The sequence below is a fragment of the Sus scrofa genome, chromosome 9, assembly GCF_000003025.6.
Source record: "Sus scrofa isolate TJ Tabasco breed Duroc chromosome 9, Sscrofa11.1, whole genome shotgun sequence".
Taxonomy (NCBI): Eukaryota; Metazoa; Chordata; class Mammalia; order Artiodactyla; family Suidae; genus Sus; species Sus scrofa.
Window position 1 is genome coordinate 108,114,999 of NC_010451.4, and position 24,382 is coordinate 108,139,380.

Here is a 24,382-nt window from a genome sequence, read left to right on the forward strand (position 1 = left end):
CTGAGTTTGGGATCCCGCAATGTGTTGTAGTCACTCCAAGTATGTGCACCGCCTGCTCCTCATCTTCTCCAGGGCTTGACTCATTGTTATTTTCCACGGCTGCCATGTCCCAAGTGGCAACTTACGTTCCTTCACCTCCCTGTCTTCTTCTCCTGATTTTTCTCCTTAGCACTAATCATCACCTCACATACGATATATTTTATTGATTTATGTTGTTTAGTGTCTCAGGCACTAGAATACAGCCTCTCAAGGACAGAGATTCTGTCTGCTTCATTCATGCTATATTCCCAGTGCCTAGAACTATGCCCAATACATAAAGAACATCAATAAATATCTATTAAACGGTGAATGACTTCCACGGGGTGAATCAAATTAACACAGTGTTAACCTGAAATGTTATACTTAAAAGATTAATTTTGGCTAGCACAGGCATACAAGTCTTTCTGGAAGGAAACAAAAGAGATGGAAAATAACCTTTACCTTGGATGGGGGTTGGGGGATACATATACATGTAATTTCATAACTGGATGTACTAGTCACATCTTTTTTTTTAAGTGTTTTTTTTAAAATTAATTAATTAGTTAATATTTTGGCCACCCCACAGCATATGGAGTTCCCAGGCTAGCGATGAGATCCAAGCTGCAGTTGAAACCTATACCATAGCTGTGCCAACACAGGATCCTGAACCCACTGTGCTGGGCCAGGGATTGAACCTGCAGTCCAGCACACCAGAGACACTGCCAATCCTGCTGTGCCACAGTAGGAATTCCTGTTGATATCTTTAGATCATTGTAATTTTTATTATCACTCAGAAATGTCTGGGTGATGTGAATTACAGGCCATTTTTAAAATTTTTAAGTCTACAAATAACAAATGCTGGGGAGGGTGTGAAGAAAAGGAAACCCTCCTTCACTGCTGCTGGGAATGTAAGTTGGTACAGCCACTATGGAGAACAGTATGACGCTTCCTCAAAACCTAAGAAGAGAGTTGCCATATGGATCAGCAATCCCACTCCTAGGCATATATCCAGAATAAATTATAATTCAAAAAGATACATACAGCATTATTCACAATAGCCAAGACATGGAAGCAACCTAAATGTCCAACAGTTGAATGGATAAAAAGATGTGGTATATATACACAATGGAATATTACTCAGCCATAAAAAGGATGAAATAATGCCACTTGCAGCATCATAGATGGACTTAGAGATTCTCTCTCTCTTTTTTTTTTTTTATCTTTTTTTCCCTTTTCTAGGCTGCTCCCGTGGCATATGGAGGTTCCCAGGCTAGGGGTCTAATCAGAGCTATAGCTGCCACCCTATGCCAGAGCCACAGCAACGCAGGATCCGAGCCACGTCTGTGAGCTGCACCACAGCTCACGGCAACACTGGATCCTTAACCCACTGAGCAAGGCCAGGGATCGAACCCACAACCTCATGGTTCCTAGTCGGATTCATTAACCACTGAGCCATGATGGGAACTCCAGAGAATCTCATACTAAGTGAAGTAAATCAGAAAGAGAATATAAATACCATATGATATCACTTACTTGTGGAATCTAAAATGTGACCCAAATGAACTTACCTATGAAACAGAAACAAACTCACAAACACAGAAAACAAGTCTCTTGGTTGCCAAAGGGATGGTGGAGTGGAGGAGGGAAGGATTGGGAATTTGGGATTAGCAGATGTAAGCTATTATATATAGGATGGAAAAACAACAAAGTCCTACTGTAGAGCACAGGGAACTATACTCTATATCCTGTGATAAACCATAATGGAAAAGAATTTTAAAATGAATTTATATACATATAACTGAGTCACTTTGCTACCCAGCAGAAATTAACACAACATTGTAAATCAACTATACTTCAAATAAATAATTTTTATAACCTCAATAGTAAGAAAAATCAATCAATGTTCATTTAACATTAAACATATATATGTGTGAAAAATCTACTCATAAACATATCTCATGTGTTTGATGAGACATACAAAATTAATACAGAAAGATACATTAAACTACTCCTCTACTTTCTGAGTGCTCAAAGACCTCAGATACAAGAGGATTAACAAATCTGGCTTGAGGAGTTCCCATTGTGGCTCAGCAGATTGAGAACCTGACTAGCATCCATGAGGATGGCTTTACTCAGGAGGTTAAGGATCCGGCATTACTGTGAGCTGGGATGTAGGTCAAAGATGTGGCTTGGATCTGCCCTTGTTGTGGCTGTGGTGTAGGCTGGCAGCTGGAGCTCCAATTCCATCCCTAGCCTTGGAACCTCTATATGTTGCAGGTGCAGCCCTAAAAAGACAAACAATAAAACAAAACGAAAAACCTGGCTTGAGAGGTATGTTGGAACCAAAGTCAAGTGAAGCTAACAAGGACTTCCCCATAACCAGGGTACTCTGACACAGAAGAAGAGTGTATTCTTACAATTTTATTTACACTTATGACATGGTAGCAAGTATTTCAATTGAGTTCAAGGCTTGAAAGTATTTCAGTTTTCATTTGAATTTCAGGGCATGGTTATTATGCAATATATATTCATTACTAGGTTTCCTATAAAAAAAAAAAGGAAAGGAACTGTGAAAAATAGTACACTCGGGAAAATAAAAAAGAAATGGATTGACAAAGTAGTAGGAATAAACTCTAAGAGTATCGTTAAAGAAAAAGGAAAATTCTGAATGAAAAGAAGACAGACGTGGCAAGCAAATGCAACTTGTTAAGAGCAGAAATAAACACCATTCTCTATACAATTTAGGGAAGCATGAGTCTTTAGCCGTGTCTAATAAAAAAGGGAAGACCTATTGATTGGACAGTTTATCTTCCGCAAATAAAAGGGAAATATAAGTTTGAGAAAGGTGCCAGGTGCCCTGGAGTCTTATTTGTAATTAAGAGTGGCTTGTGGTGACAAAGCAATGCAAATTTCTCAAAAGAAATCAGGGACAGGGGCGGGAAGCACCAAAAGGATGGAGAGTTGTTTTGACAGAGAGAAAAGGGAGGGAGCTTGAACCTCATGAATCAAGTTGCCCTCATCCCTCCATTCTTTTAACATCACTAAGTGATTCTGGTATCTTTTCTCCCTTTTCTCTCACTCTCTTGATTATCCCACTTTGCAACCAAGGGCTTTGATTTTATTTTTAATCTTCCTAACCCCAGCTGTTGCCAGAGCCTTCCCTGTTAAAGGGCTTAGTTCAAAGAGTCTGATCCTTAAAGCACACACTGAGCACACGGAGGCAACAGAGGCAGTGTTTGGGAAAGAGTGCTGGTCTGATGCTAGAGTCCAAATCCAGCTCGGCGCGGTCCTCCCTGGAGAGCTCAGGGCCCGACACAGAATCTCACTTTTTTCATCCTTAAAATGGGGATAAGAAGTCCTGCCCTCTCTAGGGCGGAGGATGAAGAAGATCAAACTAGATCATGCAAATGGAAAAGCACTAGATACAGATATTACTTTTATGGAGATGTTTATGTTTGTACACTATTGCCTATGGAAAGTATGAAAAGAAAAAAAAAAGAGAGAGAGTGAGAGAAAACAAAAACCAACCCTAGGAAAATAGTAGTTTGTCTTTCAGTATACTTACTCTATGTCCAGCTGTACTAAACGTCAGATAACAGGTATTTTCAAGGAGGTTTTCAAGGATGTAAAACTTTGTTTCATTAGTATAATCACACCGATGTTTAATTTTGTAAGGTTCAAAAAACTGAGACATTGCATATAACCTCACAGGTCCTCTTTGAAGATGCACCACAAACCAAAGCTAACAAATCCAATTATGGCATTTAAAAAAAAATGTGCCCCTAATCCAGCTTTTCTTATTCTCTTGACCACTGAACTCTCTGGAATACAGGAGAATGCATACAGAAAATCTGGGGGAGATTCTCAAGCCAGTGCAGAAAGAATGACAAAAGAATCCTCTTTTTAAACAAAAAGGCAAATGCGTTAAACTTATATCAGACTTTGTGCCCGAAAAGTACTACATTACAACAGAAAGAACAGGAGAGAAGCAGATATGGAAGAATAAGGCCTGGCTGGAAAACTGTTTTCAGGTAATACAAAAATGGCCCATGAGACCACTCAGAACAAACACCTGTACCGAGGATGACAAAAGACACTGAAGTGTTAACACACCCTGTTGGTGTTAACACACCCTGTTGGTGTTCCCTTACAGCAAACATAAACCTACAAGCATTTATTCTTCCTTAAACTGTGCTCACATTTGACTAGTAAAAAATACGTGAACTAAATCTGTCAATGCCACCCAAGTCCTTCATTTAAGTATTTAACAAGCTACGTGAGAGACTGATTTTTTGATACAAACTCCATGAACCAGATCAGCACACTACATAAAACCAAATCAAGGAACAGAGACCAGAAAACTTGAGACCAGCCTTTCCGGTTGAAGGACCGTTCTAACGTTGGCTTCTGTGTTACACAAATCATTAAAATGATACCTGAAAAGGAGAACAAAGATCCATCCATCCCAGTAAGCAGTCACACATGGCTGCCCTCTGCACAGAAAACAAGCACAGATGTTACCTCCCAAATGAAGTTATCTCACTGCTTCCCGTTTCTTTCCAGGAGCAAAAGGAAAATCTCAGACAGAGCGCCCATCCCAGCACATTTCTGCAGATAAAACACTGGCAACTGATCCCTGCTGTGGCCAGATCCAGGGCAGTAAAATGTTAAAAGTCCTCTCCAGGGCGATCCAAAGCTGCTCAGACCTCCCGGGCCTCCCAGGGTGATCAGCCTGGCTTTGTGGTGATACAATGGGTGTTAAACATTTCCTAGTATCCATTCAGAAGCATGAGGAATCTGAATCTGTTATGGTTGCTCAAAGTTATTTAGCAAAATGCACAGAAGGTGATGGTTTTGGTAATGTCATTGTTTTAAAACCTCCTTGGGAATGACAGGCACACATTACTATACATAAAACAGAAAACCAGCAAGGATCTACAGTACAGCACAAGGACCTGTACTCAGTATTTTGTAATAACCTAGAAGGAAAAAAAATCTGAAAAAGAACAGATATAAACATATATATGCATAACTGAATTACTCTGCTATCTATCTGAAACTAACACAACATTGTAAATCAACTATACTTCAATTTAAAAAAATTTTTAAAAATAAAGTAACTGCCATATTTTCACCTATGAGGGGAGAGTGCAAGATGCCATATAGTTTCTTTTTTTTTTAACCTACTAATAAAACAACACTTTAGAATTCCTGTTTGGTCATTACTTAAGTATTCTTTGTTTATAGAACACAGTAACTGCTTGAGACTGTGTTTTTTTGTTTTGCTTTGTTTTTTTCACCATCAGGACCTACTTTCACATCCAGATGACTCCCAACAACAATTTCTGCCTTCTTCCTTTTACAGTAGCCTAGAAACTATCTACTTCAGCTAATATAATGTGAAATCTTAGTGAAAACAAATACTGTAACTATTTTTCTTTGTTTCCTTTCCCCTACTGACTTATTTCTCATTTCATTCCTCCTGCGGTCATTAGTATTTACATACCCAAGCTTAAAAACTTTTAAAGTTTGGTTTGTATTATTCTTGTATGCCAGGCATTATTGATACATAAGTATACAAATAACAAAGAGTGAACAGATATTTTCATCAGAGTGATAACTCCATCAGGGTTATAGCTCATGTTAAGAAGACCTAAAAAAGGTAATGGAAAGTGTTATAAAATTTAGGGGGTTTTTTGGCTGTGCCCATGGCATGTGTAAGTTCCCTGGCCAGGGACTGAACCCTTGCCACAGCAGCAAACTGAGCCGCAGCAGTGATAATGCTGGATCCTTAACCTGCTGTGCCATAAGGGAACTCTTAAAATGTAGGATTTTTATAATACAGCCTCGTGGTTGGCATTACCACACATCCTTAAGCCACCTGTTTTTGCTAAAATTTCTAATGAGTACTTGCAAACTTTGAAGATTCTCTAGCAAAACTTCAAGAGAAGTCATTCACTGGCTCTGATTCAAGACAGTGTCCATTTACTCGACTTCCATTACGGTGATTCACTTCCTAGGAACAAATCTAAAAAATCTGTTCCCTGTTTATTACAGTGACGGTCGTGAACAATGTGTGGATATATTTCTTTGAAGCCCTTTTCAGCACTTCTTAAGACTTGCTTAGAATAATGCTTTTCTCCACAAAAGCACAACCAACTGTAACACAATCTCCTTCAAAGCCCATTGTCAGGGAGATTAACAATAACCGCATGACCTCGGAAACCTAACCAAGTAGAGACATCAGAGGGTCCTACCTCTGCACATCTGTTTCTCTGCTTAATGGGTCCTAATTAGCTTGGAATTCTGCTAAAAAAAAAAAAAAAAACCTTGAAAAATACTTTTTGGATTTCTATTTTACTCCTTTAAAAGATAAAACAATTGAGGGGGAGGGGCGCCTTTAAAGTGAATTCCTCCTGATGACACATCAGCTGCTCTGTATATGCTATGTTATTCATGGCACCAGCTGATAGGAAACAGAATAGGTGACAGTTAGCCAGGTCACCAAGATGGCACACGTTGCTGGTAACAGAAAGCAGGCGAGAGTGGAGGATTTCTGCTTGTTATCCCCTTAGGGTATTTTCAGATCATTTTCTTTGGAGTGAATTCTCAAAATTTAAACATTCCCATTGGAAAGCAGAATGTGCCTAGGTCTTTCCATAAATATGTTAACAAAACCTTTTTTTCTCCTAGCGAGCTATTCCCACAGGTAGAAAAAAGGCTCAGGCACCAATATGAAAGAAGGTTGTATTTTAAAGGACAGCGTAAGGACGACTTGAAATGGTGCTTTAAAGGGCAATTGTGTTCTGAACAGCCAGGGCTGAATGGAGGAGAGACCAGTCCGATTGTGCGTCTTGACGGACCGAGCCTAATCAGGATTATTTCAGCACACTGCTTCCCTACATCCCCAGACCCATTAAACGCTAAATGCTTCTGCGGGCCCATTTCCCGCTCTGTCTCCCACTGTGACCAGTTACTTTTCAACAGCGGTTACTCAGTGGGCTTCTCAAAACATTTTTTGGTAAACGGAGAGATTGGGCTTAAAGGCTCCTTCAAACCCATCATCAAATCCGTCATTTTAGGACAAGAATGGGTCCTGTCTCACTTTAAAACAGCACCATTGGGACTGCCATGCAGAATGGGGGCCCTCTGAAGTAATCCTTTTACCCTGCAATATATTTTTATTAAGAAAAGTGAAAGTGGACAGCTCTTACTCTTTCCACAAAAGCTGCTCTGTCTTTGAAAAGTAACTTTGGATGCCTTTCATAAAACTCGTTAGGCTGTTAACTCTTATCATCCTTCCAACCACATCGGGGCCAGGCGACAGCAATTTACAGCATCGAAATGTACATTCTGCTTTCTCTTTCCTTATCTAATGTCTGAGGTTGTCCAGACCCAGCCATTTCTGGTGCATAACTATATGTGACGACTTGGTACCTATTTTAATTGAAGTACACAAAAATATTAGATGTACTTTTTATGATAAACTTCTTCATTTAAACCTAAAAGTATGGGCGTTCTCTTGTGGCAGAGCAGATTAAGGATCCAGCACTTCCTTAGCAGAGGCCTGAGTCACTGCTATGGCACAGGTTCGATTCCTGGCCTAGGAATTTCTGCATGCTGTGGACGCGGCAAAAAAAAAACAAAACAAAACAAAAAAACACCTAAAATTATATATCTAATTTTTGACTAAAATAGATACAATCAGAAAATTTCAGTTTTTAAAAGTTTATTTTCTACCCAAATTTTATAGTTCTGAGTATCACAATGTGTGCATAGAACAGACAACCTCTTTGCCTCAGTCTCCTCCTCTGGAAAATGAGGACAATATAGTTACCATGGGGGCTGAATGAGTTAATATTTGTCAATCACTGAGAACAATGCCTGGTCCATAATAGATGTTACGTGAGTGCTAGCATTAAATAAACAAATATAAACCAGATATCGTCTATGAATGAGCAAATGACGCCCTCGGAATGGAAGCGTGCTACCCACAACTATTAGTTGGCTTCCACCATGTTTATTTTTGTCATTATTTTGCAGGCTCTTATATTTTCCCGTGTTCACATTCACTGCCAGTTTTCTGCCACATTTTGTCAGTCCTCCCAGTGCAGAAACGATGGATGCTTTTGTTTTGAATTCCTTTACAGGAAGAAAAAAAGGATGCCAATTAGCTGGCTGCATGTGAGAAAGAAGAATTTTGCTCAAGTAGGCTTAGACACTGAATGGGAAAAATGAATTAACTGAGTGTGTCTTCCCCCCACCCCGAAATGCTATGCTAGACCCACAAGCTCACAGGCATCAGCGGGCACATTTCTCAAAGCTGCGGATCTGCATGGTGGAGACAACTTAAGTGCCATGTCATTCCGTGAAGGTGTCACAAGAGCCATCTGTTTCTGTAAATACAGTACAGAGACCCAGGAAGCCCACGGATAATCTGATGCCACAGCAGACTGGCATCCCACTGTTTTTTCCTAATTTACTGATAGGCCAAATGCCAAGGTTCTAGAAAGGCATTGTGATGCTGAGTTAAGGAGGGAGATTGAGAGAAAATGGTTTTGAGGTGAATCTCTACACTTTTAACTATTTCAAGAGAACAAATTCTCTCTGAATCTGTGCACCATCAAAACAACAAAACATTCACTAAGTCTCAGCTCCTTCTCCTTCTCTCAATCCCCATCTTCCTCCCACTCCTGCCTCACCTGTTTAGAGTACATATAGATTTTCCAAATCACTGCTTTCATTGCTTTTGGTTAATTTTTTTTAATTTATTTTATTGAAGTATAGTTAACTTACGATTTTGTGTTAATTTCTACTATACAGCGAAGTGACCTGGTTATATACATAGAATATATACATATTATTCTTTTTCATATCCTTTTCCACTATGGTTTATCACAGGACTTTGAGTATAGTTCCCGGGGCTATACAGCAGCACGTAGTTTGTCCAGCCTATATATACTAGTTTGCATATGCTAATCACAAACTCCCACTCCTTTCCTCTCTCACACCCCTTCCCCTCAGCAACCACAAGTCTGTATAAACCCATGCTTTTTTAAAAAAAAATAACTCTGGGGAGTTCCCATCGTGGCTCAGTGGTTAACAAATCTGGCTAGGAACATGAAGTTGCGGGTTCGATCCCTGGTCTTGGTCGGTGGGTTAGGGATCGGGCGTTGCCGTGAGCTGTGGTGTAGATTGCAGATGAAGCAGATGCATTGCTGTGGCTCTGGCGTGGGCCGGTGGCTACAGCTCCGATTCGACCCCTAGCCTGGGAACCTCCATGTGCCGCGAGAGCAGCCCAAGAAATGGCAAAAAGCCAAAAAAAAAAAAAAAAAAAAAAAAAAAAACCTCTGGTATTATTGCAATTAAAAATGATTCTTGTGGTTGCCAAGGGGGAGGGGGAGGGAGTAGGGTGGACTGGAAGTTTGGGGTTAAGAGATGCAAACTCTTGCCTTTGGAATGGATTAGCAATGAGATCCTCCTGGGTAGCACTGGGAACTATGTCTAGTCATTTATGACGGAGCATGATAATGTGAGAAAAAAAATGTACACATGTATGTGTAACTGGGTCACCACGCTGTACAGTAGGAAAAAAAAAAACTGTACTGGGGAAATAACAATTTTTAAAAAATGATTCTGTAAGAAAAGGTTTTGCAAATGAAAGTGGTCAAAACACTGGGCACCTTTAACAAGAGTACTAAAATGAACCAGAATTCCTTGTATACTATACCCCCATCACACTTCGTGGAGAGTGCCATCATGGCCACTCATACATGTGTTGAAATACTCTATGACATGCATTTTATTCAAAACTATGTCTAGGAGTTCCCATCGTGGTGCAGCAGAAAAATCCAACTAGGAACCATGAGGTTGCAGGTTGGATCCCTGGCCTCGCTCAGTGGGTTAAGGATCCGGCATTGCCAAGAGCTGTGGTGTAGGTCACAGACAGGGCTCAGATCTGGCATTGCTGTGGCTGTGGCGTAGGCCAGTGGCAACAGCTCCGATTTAACCCCTAGCCTGGGAATCTCCATATGCTGCAGGTGCAGCCCTCAAAAGACAAAAAGAAGACCAAAAAAAAAAAAAAAGTATGTCTAATTGCACTGCATTAATGTCTTCTTAGAATTGTCTTTATACATGTGAAAATTTATCAGAAAATTCAGTGAACAGAATCACAAGAATGTAATCATAACTGAAATTGGGAAAGATATACACCAAGAAAGGACAGAAATGAATAGAGAGAGAGAGAGAGAGAGAGAAAAAGGAGGTTGTAAAGACTAGGAAACATATCAGGGATCAAACCACAAGAAACTGCCTTTTTTGTAGGTCAAAAGAAGTAAAAAAATCAGTAGTTTCATATGATTCAACCTAATTACTTCCCTAGGACTTTCAAGGACCAGTCCAAATTATTTAACAGAAAACAAATAATTTCCATCTCCAACACTGGTTGTAAAACAAGACATTACTATTTTCTGGAAGTTTCAGCTACTATAAGCAGTGACCTCCCAAAGAGCCACACATTGCTGATGTGTCTCTGAGTGTTAAATAATTTTCCCTACTTCCTAACAATATATTTAAATCTACACACACCTTTCTAGATCCCATGTCCCCTAATACATTTCTGGATAAGAATATACTACATGTAAGTTCACTTTTCAAAATGACTTTACTCCTGACACCTGAAACTTTATTTGAATAATATGGAAGCAATTCATTCTTAAAAATAAAATAGAAAGAGGTTTGATAATTCTACTGTCACAAAATTCACCAAAATCATCCTAGCTGGAAGAGATCTTTTTAATCACACATTTTCAAATCTTTTCTGAACCGTAAAATCTACCACCTCTTCAGAAATAATCTTAACGAATTATCTCATTACTGTTATTATTATAACAAAAATCAGCAGATTCATGCATATTCATAGGACATGAACATCAATTCATCGACAAGATATCAAGTTTATATACACGATATACTCACATAAAAAAGGATGACATCATGCCATTTGCAGCAACATGGATGGAACTAGAGAATCTCATACTGAGTGAAATGAGCCAGAAAGACAAAGACAAATACCATATGACATCACTTATAACTGGAATCTAATATCCAGCACAAATGAACATCTCCTCAGAAAAGAAAATCAATCATGGACTTGGAGAAGAGACTTGTGGTTGCCTGATGGGAGGGGGAGGGAGTGGGAGGGATCGGGAGCTTGGGCTTATCAGTCACAACGTAGAATAGATTTACAAGGAGATCCCGCTGAATAGCATTGAGAACTATGTCTAGATACTCATGTTGCAACAGAAGAAATGGTGGGGGAAAAACTGTAATTGTAATTTATACATGTAAGGATAACCTGACCCCCTTGCTGTACAGTGGGAAAATAAAATTTAATTTAAAAAAAAAAAAAAAAAAAAAAAAATCAAGCTCCCGGAGTTCCCGTCGTGGCGCAGTGGAAACGAATCTACCTAGGAACCATGAGGTTGTGGGTTCAATCCCTGGCCTTGCTCAGTGGGTTAAGGATCCAGCGTTGCCATGAGCTGTGGTGTAGGTGGCAGACGTGACTCGGATCTGGCGTTGCTGTGGCTGTGGGGTAGGCTGCCAGCTACAGCTCCAATTGGACCCCTAGCTTGGGAATCTCCATATGCCGTAAGTGCGGCCCTAAAAAGACAAAAAAAAAAAAAAAAAAAAAAAAAATCAGGCTCCCTTAGAACCCTCCTACACTGTTGGTGGCAATGGAAACTGCTGCAGTCACTAGAGTACAGTATGGAGGTTCCTTAGAAAACTAAATACAGAGTTATCATATGATCCAACAATCCCACTCCTGTGCATATACCCAGACAAAACTATAACTCAAATAGATATGTGCAAGAGATTCCTGGTGACTCAGCAGGTTGAGTCAGGCATTGTCACTGTTTTGGCTTGGGTTGCAGCTGTGGCGCGGGTTTGACCCCTGGCCCCAGAACTTTTACATGCCACAGCCACAGCCAAGAAATAGAACAAAACAAAACAGATACATGCACCCCGATGTTCATAGCAGCACTACTTACGATAGTCAAGACATGGAAGCAACATAAATGTCCATCAACAGAGGAATGAATATGGTACATATATATAAAATGGAATATTACTCAGCCATAAAAAGAATGAAATCATGCCATTGCAGCAACATGGATGGACCTAGAATTATCATACTGAGTGAAGTAATTCAGAAAGAGAAAGACAACAATCATTATATCACTTATATGTGGGATCTAAAAAAGTGACATGGATGAACTTATTTACAAAACAGAAACAGACTCACGGGTATAGCAAACCAATTTATAGTCACAAAGAGGAAAGCAGGGGAAGGCTAAATTAGGAGTTGAGGATTAGCAAGCACATGAGCAGATACAAACAGATACACAGTAAGGTCCTACTGTATACCACAGGGAAGTATAGTCAATATCTTATAATAAAATATAAAGGAAAAGAAAAAAAATCAGACTCCCTTAGATTTATTTTAGAAGTCAAGCATTAGATGAGTCATAAGCAACTTTATGAATCTGTTGAAAGTTATGGAAACCTAAACCAAGAAAACTCAGAAACCCCATTATGTCTGTTCATACAATGGGAAGTTCAAGAACTTGAGTCCCTATACACAACTATAAATGTAATAAAACTTATCAAGTAACCAAAAAAAAAAAAAAAAAAGGAACTCGAATCCCTAAAAGATCGATGCAACTCTTTTAACTGGTTTTACCTCAACCTCTTCTGCCACATTTCATCCCACTCATCACTCATCTTTCTTTTCTGAGATGACCCTAGAGGAAACAAAAATTTTCACAATTTCCTCATCTTCAATGTATCAGAGTTTCCTTATAGTTCTTGCTTGAACGTGTGTGTATGTGTGTATGGCATAATTTTAACACAGCTGCAATCTTGACATTTTCGATTTTTAAATTTACATTATGTCACAAGTATTTTTCATATTGCTACAAGAATTCAGAATTGTAATTTCAAGTGAATACACAATATTCCACTGAAATGCTGTGCCAGGGATCGAACCCATACCACGAAGATCGAGTCCACTTGCCTCCAGTACAATTTAAGTGTGGATACGGTCATCAGAGAACTGCCTCTCTGCCCTTAGACCTTATCATCTAGCGCTTACCTTACATTTGCTTTTTTTGTTGTTAATTTCACTTGTAAAATATGTAATTGTCTCTCCTTTTCCTCTTGAATTATAAGCTATTTCTGTTAACTCTGACACCAAATTCTGTGCTTTGCACAAAGTTGGTACCTGTTTACTGTTGGACCAATCAGTGATTATCTGAATATGGCCCTACTGTCCTGCATATGATTCAGAATATGAACTCATAATAATTTGAGAAAAAAAATCATCAAATTAAAATAGAACCATCTTCACTTCCTCACATATCAATTAGCATGAATAACAGGTTCTTGGCTCTATGCCCTTCTTTCCACACTGTTTCTCCTGTTCTTGTCTTTCCTTTAATAATCTTTCAATAATTCCATTATTTCCATCAATTCATCTGTCCTTCTTTTTCTTTTTCCTCTTTCTCTGTTATTCTATCATGTTTTCACTTCCTTTTCAGCTCATGTATTCTATTTCTTCATAAAGGGGGACAGTGGTTAAGAACTCTGGAGTCAGGAAGTCTTGGGTTCAAACTCTGGCTCGATCCCTTTACTAGTTTGTAATTTGAGGCTTTCTGCCTCTTCAAAGTTCATTTTCTCCATTTGTAAATGGTGTTAATGGCAGTAACCCAGAGTCACAAAGGGAAAAATAGCACAGTACATGCAAAGCATTACACAGCCTGGCTGTGGCTATGGCGTAGGCTGGCGGCTTCAGTTCCAATTTGACCCCTAGCCTGGGAACCTCCTCTCCATATGCCCTGGGTGCGGCCCTAAAAAGACACACACACACACACACACACACACAAAACAGGATGAGCAAAGATGAAAGACACACACACACACACAAAACAGGACGAGCAAAGGTGAGGGAGGGACAGATCTGTCCTGACCAGGAAAGAACACTCATCAATACTGGGCTTTGTCATCTATAGTCAGCATGGGAGGTGACCAGCATGACCAGGTGACAGTCCTGCCTGACATGGGGGATGACCCATCTGGACAGCCTGTGCCTGTGAGCGACACCGCACACCTGAAAAAGAGGCTTGCTACCAAACATGACCCTCTCCACTGCGTTTCTCCCAATCATTTCAAAATAAATATAAAGCAATATCTAGTAATCAAGAAAGGATAAAATGGGATGCCCCTGGTATATTTAATATTTTGGATAAAATGAGGAATGAGAGATGAAAAGGTAAATCAGAAAATGGGAATATTGCTATTTTGCTATTTAAATCTTAGGACATAGTTATACAACAAAGGGTATTATTTATTGAATCCTTCTACCACTGTTTTAGGCGCATGTACATCTATTAGCTAATTTAATCCTCACAATAATATGATGATGTATTTCCAGTTATTTACAGAAGACACGGAGAGTCAGAGAGATTAATAACTTGCCTAAAGTCACAGAGCAAGCAAACTGCGACATTGGGATTAGTCAGACTACACACTGGAGTGGTGGTATTGAGTGTGGACTCCTTCAGACCAGAGGTACCATCACAGCAGAATTTGTATTCTATTTCAAACTGACCCTGTCATTTAAATCATAATTCACAATGGGCTTTATAAAAGAATATATGCTTCTGCAACTGATGGTATTTTCCTTCGCCCAACAGACAGGAGATTCTCTATTTTCCCCACCGCCTCCAAACATAAAGAAAATAGAAAACAAGAGAGTAGAAATTTTTCCTTTCAATTCTACACCTGGTTGGTTCATGTCTCACTAGCATTTTTTTGTGGGTTTTTTTTTTTTTTTTTTTTTTTTTTTTGAGATTTCAGTGCAAAGATAAGGGGAGGGCTGGCTGGCTGCCACATCAGGCAAGTAAGTAATTTTGAGAATGCTCAAGAGATTGCAGATTTAACTGTTTTGATCTCTCTTCCATCCCTTAAGGATGAGGACAGTGTTTGGTTGCTTATCTCACACAAAAGTCTCCAAAGATGTGGGCAAGGTTTTATCCCCTCAGAGTTCATTCCAGAGTGGTGGAGTGGGAAAAAATCCTCTGCAGTCCTTTTCAGATTTATTTCCTCCTCCAGCTGAAGCACAGAAACCTAGTACAGCTAGAGACTGCCTGCACAGTGTCCTCCCCGAACTCAAATTACACTCCTCGGAAAGATCACAGCTCACACACTGAGCAATGCGTTACTCAACGCCCCTCCGTTCATGGCCCACAGTTTGCCTCTGCTGCTAAACTCTTCCTCGTCTTTCTATTTTCCACAAGCAGCAGAAGGGGATGCCATGGATGGGGATTAATATCAAGACCAAAAGCATATTTTCAATTACTTATCTGTCACCCAAAACACTGATCCTGAAACCGCCTCTCTCCCGTCTATTTGATTTGAAATGACCGACACACAAATATGGAACCCCACGGACCCATTCTGTTCGGGTTTATATGTGAATTGTTTGCAGTGAAGGACTTCTGCTTCATTTAAATGATCGCTCTCTCGTTCAAAGTTTTGCTGACCTTATTTCCTGCAGTTAATTACTCGTAGTTAAAAGGCTGTGTAATACCACCCAACTCATTTACATCACTGAGGCGAGGCAGGCGATCCATGAAGGGACCTTAAGCTTCTTCCACTCTCCCAGGGCCGGTTCCTGCTGTCTAGTCCAATTTGAAGCTTTCTGCAGTGGAGTGTCTGTCATGTGGTATGTTTGTATCCATCTGTATTACTCAGAAGAATAGATGCAGTGTTTACAAAATATAATAATGAAATGCATAGAAGGCTTTGACCAGGAGGCAGACTACAGAGATTAGCTGATTTTAAATTATTGGTAGAATTTAAGAGATAAAACTAATTGCCTTTAAGACAGTATGCTGATTTTTTTTTTTTTAATCCTGGGTGTAGATTGCAAAATATATTAAAAGTTACAAGGCTTTCTTGACTTGCTTTCTCCACTGTCAATATTGTGTTAGCCAATCACAGAGCCAATCACACAGATCCTTCTAAGGTTTACTAGAAACCTAAGAATGTTCTGAACAGAGTTCCCATTGTGGCTCAGTGGTAATGAACCCAACTAGTAACCATGAGGATGCAGGTTCAATCCCTGGCCTCACTCAGTGGGTTATGGATCCAGCACTGCCGTGAGCTGTGGTGTAGGTCACAGATGCAGCTTAGAACTGGCATTGCTATGGCTGTGGCATAAGCTGGCAGCTGCAGCTCCTATTCTCAACCCCTAGCCTGGGAACTTCCATATGCTGCAGATGCAGCCCTAAAAAGAAAATAAAAAAAAAGTTCTAAAGGGTTTTCCATGAGGAAAACACTCAACTGAATTCTAGGTAGGCCCTCTAAACTCAAGCTCTCTCATCATCCTAATACATCTTTAAACTTTCTAAACACATTGAAAATGCTAGGAAAGAACTACGTAGCGTCTTTCTCACCTCCTAACTTTCAAACCTCTTAAATAATTACAAGTAAACAACTATAAGCCATTAAATAGATTCCTTTCTAAATTAAGAGACAATTTAAGTTTAACTAGATAAGATATAAAATTCTGGAGGGGTTTTTCTGACAAATTTTTTTTCAGGGCAGCACCTGTGGCATATGAAAATTCACAAGCTAGAGTTCCAACTGGAGCTGCAGCTGCCAGCCAGCACCGCAGCCACAGCCACACAGGATCCGAGCCGCATCTGCGAACTACACCACAGCTCACAGCAATGCCGGACCCTTAACCCACTGTGAGAGGCCGGGGATAGAACCCACATCCTCATGGATACTAGTCAGATTCTTTTCCGCTAAGCCACAATGGGAACTGCCTGATAAATTATTAGTAATTTTAAATAAATAATAGTAAATATAAACATCATGTATTATAATGGAAAACTGGTCAAGACATCTGATGTTTCTATGACTTATTTTTGCCGTTACGGAAAATCATAGCAGATATTACTCTCCTAAAGCAGCAAAGATCCAGGCCAATTAACAGTAAAATTTAAGGAACTATTCATATTCTTTGGAATTACCAACATTTTGTTCTATTAAATAACAATTTCCTAAGTATTTATGGAATGAGTATTCTGTGAAATGTACCATTTAAGGGGCTGTTGGTATAGACAGAAATTTTATAATGGGAGGAACTCATGGTTCTCATTTTATAGTTAAGAAAAACAAAAGTAGACAGAGATGATCAGAAACTGAGTATGACAAATAAAGTCTTAACCTTACTTCTAAACAAAAATACATTTTAGAAACCAGGGCCTCCTCCTTTTGTTGGCTACACCCGCGGCCAGGGATCGAACCTGTGCCACAGCATAGATCCAAGCCACTGAAATAAAAATTCCAGATCCTTAACCCACTGTGCCACAAGGGAAATCCTTGCTATCTTTCACTATATGAAGTCAAGGATCAAGGACAAGGTGAAGCCAAGAAGGAAGGCTTGATTTTGACTCTATCCAGAGAATAGGATTAGACCCAACCAATGGAAGTTTTTTTGGTTTTGGTTTTTGTCTTTTTAGGGCCGCACCCATGCATTATGGAGGTTCCCAGCCTAGGGTCGAACAGGAGCTGTAGCCGCTGGCTTATACAGCAATGCAGGATTCGAGCCATGTCTGTGACCTACACCACAACTCACAGCAACAATGGATCCTTAACCCAATGAGTAATGCCAGGGATCAAACCTGTGTCCTCATGGATGCTAGTCAGGTTCATTTCCGCTGAGCCACAACGGGAACTCCCCAATCAATGGATGTTTTCATGAAACAAATTAGCCCCAATGAACTAAGGATGAGAAACACAGGCCCTGGGATAGATTTTATAAAGGAGAAGAAATGGAATAAAGAGGTGAATTCAAATGGGAAACTGATCCTCTTACTGTTTATATATAAATGGACATAAAAGAGAAAAGGTATGAGAGTATGAAAAGGTCTGGCTTCCAGGTTCAGCCATGAACCTTAGTGAGCTGTGTGATGCTGGCAAGTTACTCTACCTTTCTGGATTGTACTTTCTTCAATTATGATAAAGTGCGGTGTCTGATGAGGTAAATACAGAGATTATATCCAGCACAAAATTCCCAAAGTCTCATGGAAAGAGTTTAGTCTCAAAATAAGGAAAACCTGTATAAGTACTGAAGTTGTTAAAAAAAAAAAAAAAGACATGAACATTACTATAAATTAGTGAATTCTGTTAGAGGGGTTTTTTGTGGGTTTGTGTGTGTGTGTGTGTGTGTTTTGTCTTTTGTCTATTTAGGTCTGCACCTGTAGCACATGGAGGTTCCCAGACTGGGGGTCGAATGGGAGCTGTAGCTGCTGGCCTACGCCACAGTCACAGCAACAGGGATCTGAGCTGTGTTTTTAACTTACACCACAGCTCACGGCAACGCTGGACCCTTAACCCACTGAGCAAGGCCAGGGATCGAACCCTCGTCCTCACAGATAATAGCTGGGTTTATTAACCATGACGGAACTCCTATGTTTGAGTTTTAATAAAAGCAACCGATAACCTGAGGATTGACCTAGTTATTCCCCCAATCTCCTCGAAAGCTGACCCATTGGCTCCCTGTGCTCAAGTGACAGAGAGCTTTGGAGAGGTAATTAGGCTATGAGGATGGAGCCTCTATGAATAGGCTTAGTGCCCTTATAAGAAGAGACATGACAGAGATGCTCTCCCCTCGAGCCATGTGAGGTCAGAGCAAGAAAGCAGGAGTCTGTGAAGCAGGAAGGGACTCGCCAGGAATCAAACTGGCCAGCACCTTGTTCTTGGAGTTCCCAGCCCCCACAACTGTGAGAAAGAAATTTCTGTTGTTGAAGCCTTTCAGTCTAAGACATTTTGTTACAGCAGCCTGAGCTGACAAAGACAGTCCCAAAACCTCTATCATACCCAGCAGCTGCGCCAATCCAGTAAAGCTAAAACAGGGGGTGAGTGTGGGGGAACTGAGCAGTCAAAGCTGGGGAGCAGATGTGTTTCATGATGATGAAAACTAACGCTAAAGAGGATAATATGGCTCCTTGCCCTGAAAATCGTGTTAAAGTATTAAAAAGTATACTCTTTTGTGGGAGGTGGGGGAGTGCCAGAGGTCAGGAAACTTAAAGTTTAGTTTTAGTTCTGCCATTAATTAGATTTAGATCCTCTTTTTAATACTACAATAGCTAATTTTATTCATTGCAAGCTATCTTCCTAAATATATGCATCTGGGCTCACAAAATAAAAGTCCATGCTGGTTTTAATGCTTGCTAGATTTAGATTCTTAAACAATTAAACAGTAAATTAATCTGCCTAGTCCCCATCTGTAAGATAAAGGAGTTGTAAATTTTTCCTCATCTATAAAATAAATCCCTTTCACTCCTCCTAAGTCTTGTTGGCTCTACCTCTTAAATAAATTCCAAGGCTGCTGTCTCCTCTCCACCTGCAAAATTTCTTACCTGAGCCATCACTGCTGGTCTCCCTAGCAATTTCTCAGATCTCTCCTGTTCTCCATACTGCCGCCAAAGAAAACTTTCTAAATAAAAATCCCATCATGGTCAATGTCCATCAGTGGCTTCTACAGTCCATAGCAGTGGGCATGGCTTGCTTTTATCTGCTCCCCAGCTTTGACTACTGGATCCTTAACCCACTGAACAAGGCCAGGGATTGAACCCACATCCTTACAGACACTATGTGAGGTTCTTAAGCCACTGAGTCACCACAAGGAGTCCATCTTTTTAATTTTTTAATGTGTCTACTAGAAAAATTAAAATTACATACAAGATATATTTCTATGGGACTGTGCCACTCTAGAAATGTACAACAAGTCTTGTAAATAACATCACAGCTGCCAGATGGGTGGTATAAAAGGCTGGAGAGAGAAATTCTGTCTAAACTAGTCAGGGATCAAGTTCCAATTCCCCAAATCCTAAGAAAGAAAAATCCCAATAAAATAAAGTCCTAGGTTGCATCTCAAATTCTAGACTGAGAACCACCCCTTGGGAATTTGATCCAAGAGAAACATCTAAGGATATAAATTCCTCTTTAAGTATGTATGTACTTAGTTATTAACTCAAATCTTGTTCTCTAATCTTCAATCCTCAAACCCTGCATGTTTGTAAATTAAAGGGGTATTTTCCTAACTCCAAGGGACTCAGGATATGTCTACTAAGGGTTCCTTTAAGCCAGAAACTCTTGCTTCTCGGGATAGAGCCTAACAAAGTTTTGAGTTGTTTCCAAAAAATGTGAGGAATGCTTCAAAGCTCAGTGCACTAGGCGCTCTCCCTGGTACTGAGACCTCTGCCTTTAGTCGAGCTCAGTCTTGGCTCTGTGTCTGCAAGCTGAACCCCTCTGCCTTATCTGCTCTACTTCAACACCCCCAACCTCATTCCCCATTCATAGCTCAGTCACCACACTCACCATATTCTATGCAGGTATATTTATGCATTTGACTCTTCACTGGACTGAGCTCCTTAAAGCCAGCAACTGCATTCTATATTCATCTTTGTACACCAAGCACAGAAGTTGGCATGAAGTAGGCATCCAATAAACAAGTGCTTAGCTAATACTTTGAATTGTGCCACTTTATGATCTGCTAAATCTCCTCTGCTGGGCTGCAGTAACCATAGGAAAGGCTTTAAGAGACTTAAGATTTTTTTTGGTTTCTTTTTGTAGGCAGAGATGGTGCGTGTGTGTGCACTTACACACACAGAGGAGACACAATTGAAATTCCAGAGAAGGGAAAGAGAACGATCAAAGACCCAGAGGGGTAGCAACAGGTATGTGCAGGTATGACGAGCCCCGTTAAGCTGAGGCTGAGAGTTGGGGAGTAGGGAGAGTGGGAGGTAAGACTTATCTAGCAACTAAGAAGATTGTGGTCCACAGGCAAGGAATAAGAGCCTTGGAAAGATTTCATTTAGGGGACTGACAACATAAGAGGAGAATTTTAGGGAACAGTGATCTGTGGTGAAGAGGATCGAAGGTGAAAAATAGCACTTAAGTAGCTATTGGGGTAATGAAGACAGAAGGGTATCTTGGGCTTGATTTTATGGGCAGCATCTACAGAAGTTCAGAACTGGGAGGGAAAGTCATTAGGGGAAAGCAAGGAATATGTGAGCTATCTGAGGGGAGGGCTGTATTGGCAAAAGAGCATTTGGGCAAGTTTCGCCATGTGATGGACAAAAATTTCTACCCCAAAAAACTTACAATCTACACAATTTTTCAAAAATGTCCCAACTGGTGATGTGACTGAATGTTACTCTATGTCCCAGAGACTAGCCAAGGAGAACGCCAGCCTGTCAGGTTATAGGTTGGTTGCGTTTTATTTTTATTATTGCTTTGAGCCCCATGGCTCTCTGACTTTCTGCATTTTTAAGTCACTACACTTGCTCTTTAAGTATGTATGGACTTAGTTATGAACTCAAATCTTGTTCTCAATGAGCCAATCTATTTTTAGATCTTGTCTGCTACCTGTTTCATCCTCTTGCTATTAATGGCTGGGTACCACTTCTGCAGAAACAGAACTCCTTTACCGTAGGAACATTTCCTACTGCAATACTTCTATTTCTCTGTTTTAAGCCACAATAGTCTGTCACCTGGATTGTTAGAAAAACCTCCCAAGCCATCTGCTTGCTGCTTCTACTCTTTGTGACCTTCTCTCATACAGAGGTCACAAAGACTGTTTAAAATAAAACTGGACCCCACATACTGCTTAAAACCCCTAAAAGCTTCTCATCACCTTCAAAATGAGATCCACATTCCGTGCCATGGCTATGAGGTTCTACATGATGGGGTCCTTGTCTACCTGATCAAAAATACCCCTACCACGTGCCCCACTGTTGACGATGCTTCACTCACAATGCTCCTCTGGGTCTTTAAATAACAAGCCCTCTACCCCCACTGGTCCCTCCACTGGAGATACCTCCCCCAGGTCTCCCTCTCCTTCAGTCCTCAACATTCAGGTTTCTGCTCAAATGTCACTTTCTCAAATGCCCACCACTCCCACCTCCCCCTAGACTCTCTAGGATGGCATTCCTCCCCCCACCTCCACAAATCTCCTCCACTCTACCTCCTTCACAGTAGTTATTATCATCTCAAATTACCATTCAAGAATCTTGAGATGTTTGCTGTAACAGACACTGTTGGTGCTCCTCCAGCATCCCCTTGGCATCCTTCCTTCCAGGCACACTGATGGCTCATCTTGGGAGCATCTGCCCCTCTCTACCTGGAGGGTTTCCCTGAAGTGCTCAGCTTCCGTCCAGGGCAGGCTTAAGAACTGGCAGCTGACACGTGAGCTGAGTGGATACTCATCCAATGACCAAGAAGAGTTGGTAGATGAATGTCCCAGCCTCCATATCACGTGCTCAGGACAACACTGAGGCATATTCTAAACCAACTCCCAAAGCTCACATTGAGACTGAGTTCCACTTGCCCACAGGTAATAACGTTACCTGCTCAGTACCATACCCTGATGGGCTTTCTCTCTTCCCTAGTCTCACAGGCCCAGTCTGACAGCGCTTCTGGGGCCCAGCTCCCAAAGAAATTACCTGCATTCAAATCCTCATTTCAGAGCCTTCTTTTGGGGAATTCGGCTTGCTTCTTTTTTTCTTTTTCTTTTCTTTTCTTTCTTTTCTCCCTCTACATTTCTCTCTCTCATTTTTTAAATGGCCATACCCATGGCATATGGAAGTTCCTGGGCTACAGACTGAAGCTGAGCCACAGCTGTGACTGCTGCAGCAGCAGCACCAGGTCCTTTAACACATCGCACTGGGTCAGGGAATCAAACCTGAGCCACTGCTGCAGTTAGAGTCCTAACCCAATGCACCACAGTGGGAACTCCTCATTTAGTTCTGGTTATTTTATTTTTCATAATTCAGTATCTTTGAAATTACAATCACCTTCCACTAGATGGTTTGTCATAGTTTAGTTGGTAGTGCCAAATGACAAAACTAAAGCAATTTAGTAACAGGTTTGATGTCCTTTCTTCGAAGGAAAGTAATCCACCAATTGGGGGAGTATAGGATCTCACAAGCAGTGTTCCCAAGGGATTTTGGGCAAGAGCGAGTTTTACAGAGTTAGAAGAGGCAACTCTGGGAGTTCTCCTTGTGGCTCAGTGGGAACAAATCGGACTAGTATCCATGAGAATGTGGGTTCGATCCCTGGCCTCACTCGGTGGGTTAAGGATCTGGCATTGCTGTGAGCTGTGGTTTAGGACTCAGAGATGCGGCTCGGATCCTACATTGCTGTGGTGTAGGCCAGCAGCTACAGCTGCGATTTGACCCCTAGCCTGGGAACCTCCATATGCACAAGTGTGGCCCTAAAGAGCAAAAGCGGGGGGCATGGCATTTATTTCCTTATAAGGCCAGTAGGTCTCGTTTTCTGGAGTAAAGTAAGCTAGATGAGCTGAGTGAGGATTGTGATCGGTGTGTGTTAGAATGCCCTGACTTTAGATGTGTGACATGAGCTGGGCCACTGGGGCAGCCTCTGTTTTGTGGGTCCCTACAAATAAATTAACTTTATCAGAAACCTTTTTCTTCTTGTGGTGTTACATAAAAAAGATTACCTGTCAATTACTTGTTGCTTGGAATTACAGAAGCTTGTCTATTTTGTTTTTCATTCTCCACTCTATTCTTGGTATGCTGAAAAGTGCCAAACAGAGCATAGATGCTTCATTACAACACTTGATCAAGTGTGGTATATAGAGGGGATAATGTTACATCCTTTTAAAAGCCACAATGGGATTTCCCATCATAGCTCAGCAGAAACGCATTTGACTAGTAGCCATGAGGACGCAGGTTCAATCCCTGGCCTCACGCACTGGGTTAAGGATCTGGCATTGCCATGAGCTGTAGCATAGGTCACAGATGCGGCTCAGATCCCATATTGCTGTAGTTGTAATGTAGGCTGGCAGCTACAGCTCTGATTAGACCCAGAGGCTGGGAACCTCCACATGCTGCAGGTGTGGCCTAAAAAGATAAAAAAATATAATAAAATAAAAGCCATGATGCACTCCCTAGGAAGATGGGACACTGAGGTCCCTTAGAGAGCAGACTAGCTTCATCTGGGGATGGTGGACGACCAAGAGGCAATGCTGGTAGTTTCCAGAAACAACAGCATTCCTGGACTGACTGGATAGGGGCTCTCTGCACTGAGCACAGAATTTAGACGGCCTTCAGGACTGCAGCTCCTAAGAGCTCATATTTGTCTTTCTTTAGTTTTTGACAGCTCAGAAGGAGAGGTAAACCTGGGGAGGGAGTTATTAGACTGATTGCTGGTAGCACAGGTCAAAACAATCAATTAAAGATTTGCAGAGATGAAATAGAAATTATAC

General features: G+C 40.8%; 1 protein-coding gene across 43 annotated transcripts in view; it reads right to left on the reverse strand.

Moving 5' to 3' along the window:
• NRCAM (neuronal cell adhesion molecule) overlaps positions 1-24,382 on the reverse strand; it is a 319,153-nt gene that overhangs the window by 186,133 nt on the left and 108,638 nt on the right. The window contains exon 1 of one of the 43 annotated variants that reach the window (XM_021063530.1): positions 4,540-4,975. The exons of the other annotated variants lie outside the window; for them this stretch is intronic. The gene's annotated coding sequence lies outside the window, so the exon portion shown is untranslated. Of the gene's footprint in view, positions 1-4,539; positions 4,976-24,382 lie in introns of those variants that run through there. 43 annotated transcript variants of the gene reach the window in all.